This window comes from Anoplophora glabripennis, unplaced genomic scaffold (genome assembly GCF_000390285.2).
Source record: "Anoplophora glabripennis isolate ALB-LARVAE unplaced genomic scaffold, Agla_2.0 scaffold159, whole genome shotgun sequence".
NCBI lineage: Eukaryota > Metazoa > Arthropoda > Insecta > Coleoptera > Cerambycidae > Anoplophora > Anoplophora glabripennis.
In genome coordinates, this window is record NW_019416271.1 from 139979 (window position 1) to 146748 (window position 6770).

Genomic DNA, 6770 nt, shown 5'->3' on the forward strand with positions numbered 1-6770 from the left:
ATTAGTAGATCCAGGTTATGACCCATGGCGTACAAACCGGGGGGGTGTCAAAAAAAATAGTTCAGTTTATTTGTGGATATTTTTGTACTACCAAATAATTCTTTGCATTTTAGTAGCTGCTTACCACATAAATATTTTCATTAGTGCGTAATTAAAAAAGTTCGTGTATTTTCTGAACAGTTCTCATATCAAATCGTCACCCTTTGACATTACAGGATGGTCCGAATTTTATGCAGGAAACTTCGAGGACAGATAAATCTCTTTAAAATAATAGGTGTTTGCCTTATAAACATAGGTCTGGAACGGCCTCGTTTTAGAGATACAGGGTGTTGAAGTTGTTAAAAAAATAGATTTTTTGTTTATATCTCCGGAATCTATTAACCGATCTCAATAAAATTTGGTACATATAATGTATGGCAGTAGGCCTTACATTCACTAAAATATGAGCTCTAAAGGTTCAAACAGTGGTGTACAACTGGACAGGGGTCGCCTTCTTTTTATAAAAAAAACTACGCCACTGTATTTTTTGCAAGTTATTGTAACGGATTTATATTCTAATGCACTAAATACGTAAAAAAGGTAACTTGAATTTTTCCCCTAAGATTCACCGTTCTCAAGTTATTCATACTAATACAATCCCCTTGTGGCAGACACTTCAAACCATAATATTACAAGAATATTTGTTTATGCTTAAAAGTAAGTGCAATTTATAAGCAGATCAACAAAATTATTTCCACATCACCTGTGAGGTAGTGTTCCTAGTGTGTTTTAGTTTCTCCTGGAGGCATAATACACTATCTTTGCAAATAAGAACAATTTAAATGAAAATAATAATAAAAATACATTTACCAAGCAACAACAATTAAACAAAAGATGAAATTAACGTTACGTATTTGCAGCAATTGTTCAAAATGCGAACCGTCCACATCGATACATTTCTGACAACTTCTATTAATGATTAATGGAATTACCTAACTAATATCGTGGTGGTTTTCTTTTAATTAATTATACCCGTCTTCTATTCGCTGCAGTAGTTGTGGTGGAGTAAACTTTACTTTTCAGATAAGTAACCCCAAACGTAGAAGTCCAGGGGGTCTAGATCTGGCGATCTGGCTGGCCAAGAGACTGGATTCTCTGCACCATTATGGTTGACATTGGCATTTGGTCTTCAACCTATCCATCGCCCCATATAATTTTTAAGCCATTATTGTATTATTCTCCTAAAATGCGTAGGAGCACCATCCATTTGTATCCAGCTATTTTGTGGTATATTTAATGGAACATCCTCTAATAATTCAAATAGATGGTTTTCTAGAAAGTTTAGAAATGCTGGGAATTTAGATGGGGTGACAAGAAATAAGTTCCGAATTATTCCGAGCCAGAAAATTCGCTGAAAAGATCTTGTCCGAATTTCATGAGGATTTTCTTGTGACCAAATATTGTGAAAATTCACTACCCCTCGCCTTGTGAACGTAGCCTCATCGGTCCAAAGTATTTCTAGTAAGAATTCTGGATTATGTTGTGACTTTAAAACAACCACTAACAAAAATTCAGGTTTGTCTATATCTCCCGGAAGTAAATTTTGCACAGGTTGTAAATAGTACGGATTTATACCATCCTTATGTAGAACTTTTCAAATTTTCGATTTACTCACCCCAATGTTCTTAAAATTTCATTTATGTGTCTTTCATTACGCCGTCGTGATTTTCCAAATATCGTTTTAATCCAAAAGATGAAAGAGACGAGTGTAAAGAATTTTGTTGATGTGCTTACATATTGCACTTACTTTTAAGCATAAACATAAATATTCTTGTAATATTATAGTTAGAAGTATCCGCCACAAGGAGATTGTATTCGTATGAATAACTTGAGAACGGTGAACTTTAGGGAAAAAATTCACGTTACCTTTTTTACGTATTTTGTACATTAGAATATAAATCCGTTACAATAGCTTGTAAAAAATACAGTGGCGTAGTTTTTTATAATAAAAAGGGGTGACCCTGTCCAGTTGTACACCACTGGTCGATCCTTTAGAGCTCATATTTTAGAGAATGCAAGGCCTACTGTCATACATTATCTGTACCAAATTTTATTCAGATTGGTTAATAGATTCCGGAGATATAAACAAAAAATCAATTTTTTTTAACAACTTCCCTGTATTTCTAAAACGAGGCCGTTCCAGACCTATGTTTATAAGGCAAACACCTATTATTTTAAAGAGATTTATCTGCCCTGGAATTTTCCTGCATAAAATTCGGACCACCCTGTATAAATTGATGCAAGAATATCTCAGTTGAACAATCTAGAATCTAGTTTCCAATAACATATTATTACAACAAACAGTGTTCACATTAACTGCATTGCCAAAGCTTTTATTTAACAAAAATAGTTGTTCAAAGTTAGGTGTGGACCGTAATAATACTCGTAAGAAACACTGCAATTTTTTAAGACACCTGCACGTAATAAATCACATGAATTATTAGTTCACAAGGCTATCGTCGGTGACTGTCGCGGCTATAAAAATGGTGATATAATATACAAGTCTATAATATTAACGACATAACAGTATCAGCAGCAAAAAAGGCGGTGCATTTAGAACATTTTCCAAGTTACGTACCTACATAAAAATGGTATGCGCGACGTTAGGTGACCAACCTCTAATTAATTTCTGTTCTAGGCTTCCTGAATTCGTCGGTAATAATTATGTAAGAACCATTATCCATTTCACGGAACTGCCCGTACGAGTCGGACGTGACCGTTCCTTACGATTATTGTTAATTTTTTAAGGCCTACCTCGCAACAAGGATCGTACGGCTTAATTAGTCTACCAAACAGTTTCCCATGGTCCCAAACAGAAATTTAATACACTTAATACGGTAGCGGGGCCGTTCGTAAATGTTAAAAAGTGTCCATAATAAGTATTTGTTTATAATTTCCTAGAATATGATACCTGTTTTTATATTAATTTTTATTGCCGGTTGTCAACACGTACCAGACACTCGGAAACCCGTTCCGCGGCATTAATCACATCGTCGCACACTCGTATTTTAATTTGGAATAACCGAAGAATTAATTAGAGCCGCTATAAATTTGTTTTAACACCTGCGGTAATTTTGTCGGAGTGAGAATGAAGATCGGCGGGTTCCCATAAGACACGCGGGGCAAAGGAAACGGATGAAAAGAACATATTTGTTACTAGCAGTACTCAAAACACTTCCTGGAATCAAGTACTTTGTCAGATGGAACTTTCCATCAATTTCACCAAGAGTTGGATTGACTGGATTGGATAGAAATTCACAAAATCATTAAAATGACCAGTTTCTGGTACATTTCACTATGCAACAAATAACTGTTGATCACATAAAGATAAATGCTTCATAATTTAAAACGGGTTTCTGGAAAGTTATAAATGGATACATTTCTATCAATAGTTATTCATGCTTTAAATCAGTTATACAGTAAACCACTAGATGGACTGGTTGAAAATCGTACGACTTGCAGTGATTTCAAATAACAACTTTACCAGCAATGTCATAATTATGGTTTATATTATAGTTTTGCAATCATATTTTGTGGTGGTTGGTGGTTTTGATTTAGTTTTTAACTTTGAAGAGGAAAGAAAATTACCACATAAGCTTTAAAAGATAATTGTCTGATAAATATTAAAAAAATAATGATGAATATTTTTTTTAGAATAAATACTGATACCTGTAGCATAGAACCTCAATGTTATTAGTAATTGTTTAGACGCTGACAAAGAATAATTTCCATGCGTTGTCGGTTGAACATCGTCTCGAATTAATTCCGTCAAATTATTTACTGTTTCTTTGGTAAATCAAAATTCACCATCACTGTACTCTGCATAAGGATTATTTCTGATTCGAAAAATGCGTACCTTATTAACATTATCCAGAATTTCGAGAACTTCTTCATCTGAGGAATCTGAAACACTTGTGTAATCCATTTTAAATTCTGTAATGTCAAATTAATACTGAGACCTATTTTATTTTTAATTATTTATTGCATATACCCACACTTACCTCTTACAACTTATAAAATAAATAGGTATGTATTTCTTACCAAAAATTATAAAAGTTCAAATATTACAAGATTGTTTTGGCGCGCATGCGTCAAATACTTATGGAATTGATATCCCCTCAGTAATCACTGGTTATGTTATTGTTAACTTGTTGAGTCGTTAGCTATTGCCGGACGTTTGGGAAACACTTATTACATGTTTATGGAAGCTATAAGCCTATCGTATGAATATCAACCTTTTCAGAAACCGGCCATAAGTGATTAAGTGTATCAATTAGATCATCTCAATAGGTCTCATAAATGAAACCGCAGCAAGAGTAAAAGTATAAGATAATGCTTCAACGTGAAAGAGTGCAGCAATAGTATACAGGGTGGCCAAATGAAAACGAAACAGAGACATTTTCAGGAACTGCGTGAAGATTGTAGAAAAACGCTCAGACCCGTCGATTTTAGATTAAAGGGGGACATTCTTTGCTGGTATTTTTGACTCCGCCACTTTCACCCCCAAGCAAGGGTAAGCATCACCCCAAAATATTTAAATGGCATTGGGGGTTGAGTAATACTACTTTTGAAACCACTTACAATTCTCTTTACAACAGACTTTAAATTTTATAATTCCGCCCAATACTTATTAAGAATTTTGATTTTAAAGTTGAAACTTATGTACAAACAATTAGTAACGGTAAAAATGTCAGTCATTCGAGTTAAGTACGCCAATGGTATAAATTTAGTATTTCTTGCGTTACATTGGTTTTTGGCGATTTGTTATCACTTTCGTAAAAAAAAACAATTGTAAAAAACAGAAATGAATGCTATACACACACAATGAACGTAAAATTAGTGGATTCCAAATTATTTTCTAGTATTATTTGGAAGCGTTGGTTGGTAGTTTATTTAATTGTGTTTTTGAAAATTAAACACTATGGTTTATTCCATTGCGGAAAGGGTAGATATCATTTCGCTTTACTTTATGAACAATAAATGTGCGAATAGAACAGCTCAGCTATTTAATGAACAACATCAAGATCGACATGTCAGGAGGAAGTATGTTCTAGAGTTAGTAAAAAAATTTCAAGAGACAGGGAACGTAGCCAATAAAAAACGAGAAATTGAAAAACCTATAGTTAATGAAGCTAGTGAAGTTGCAGTTTTGGGACAAGTTCATCTTGATCCTACATTAAGTACGAGGCAGCTGGCATCTGTGTCTGGGATCAATCGAACTAGCATACAAACCATTTTGAAGAAGAATAAATTCCATCCATACAAAATACATTTAGTCCAGGAACTTCATGAGGATGATTATGACCGCCGTTTGCAATTTTGCGAAATAATGAGTGAGCGAGCAGGGAACGATCCACAGTTCCTTTTTAACATCTGTTTTTCTGATGAATGCAGTTTTTTCTTGAACGGGACGGTAAATCGTCACAATTGCCGCTATTGGTCCGATTCAAACCCAAGAGTTTTTCACGAGGTGCATACACAGCAACCGGAAAAATTAAATGTATGGGCTGGAATTTTCGGTGACCGGCTGGTGGGTCCTTTTTTTCTACCTGGTAATTTGACTGGCCAAATGTATTTGCAATTACTGGAAGACGCTATTGACCCTGCCTTGACTGATATTATTGAAAATGTTCCAGAGTATGATGAAGATCATTTGATTTTTCAACAGGACGGTGCTCCTCCGCATTATGCGTTAATTGTCCGTCAGTATTTGGACCAACGTTTTCTACGGAATTGGATTGGGAGAAGAGGCAGCATTGAGTGGCCTCCACGATCACCGGATTTATCGCCCCTTGATTTCTTTTTGTGGGGATACCTAAAAAGTAAAATCTATAAAACACAGCCAGCGTCGCTGGAAGATTTGCGTCAAAGAATCGTCGACGAATGCCGTCGAATCACTCCGGAAATGCTTCGGAATGTGCGCGAACGTTTCGAACAAAATCTTTATTCTTGTATGGAAGCGGGCGGTCATCAGTTTGAACATTTAATCAACTAAGTAGTAAGTAAGCAACTAAACATAATTTAAATTTTAAAATGTAAATTTTTTTCAAAGTATTGGGCGGAATTATAAAATTTAAAGTCTGTTGTAAAGAGAATTGTAAGAGCTTTCAAAAGAAATATTACTCAACCCCCAATGCCATTTAAATATTTTGGGGTGATGCTTACCCTTGCTTGGGGGTGAAAGTGACGGAGTCAAAAATACCAGCAAAGAATGTCCCCCTTTAATCTAAAATCGACGGGTCTGAGCGTTTTTCTACAATCTTGACGCAGTTCATGAAAATGTCTTTGTTTCGTTTTCATTTGGTCACCCTGTATAGACAAGGCGGGATCTGTTTCAAAACACCCATGTATGGATGTTTTATATAGTATAACTAGTTTTTGCTTTAATGGCTCCAAAATGATAAAACATAATTTCACTATGCGCGCGCTTCAAAATCTGTGCTAAACTTATTATTAAACAAATAGTGAAAAAATTGGAAAAATTATTTTTTTCTCTTTTTTTCAACACAGTTCAAAAACTATTCATTTTAGAGAAAAATTGAAGAGGGAAAAAAGATTCGTAATTAAATTTTACACAAAATACCTACCTATTTTTAAAAAAAAAACACAAAGTAAGTATTGCAAATATAGCAAAAACAACAAAAAATGTGAAAAAAATCACAATATTCTTGCGATTTTTTTAAAAGTACTTATATTATAGGTAGGATCTTCATACTTGGCCAAAAAAATAT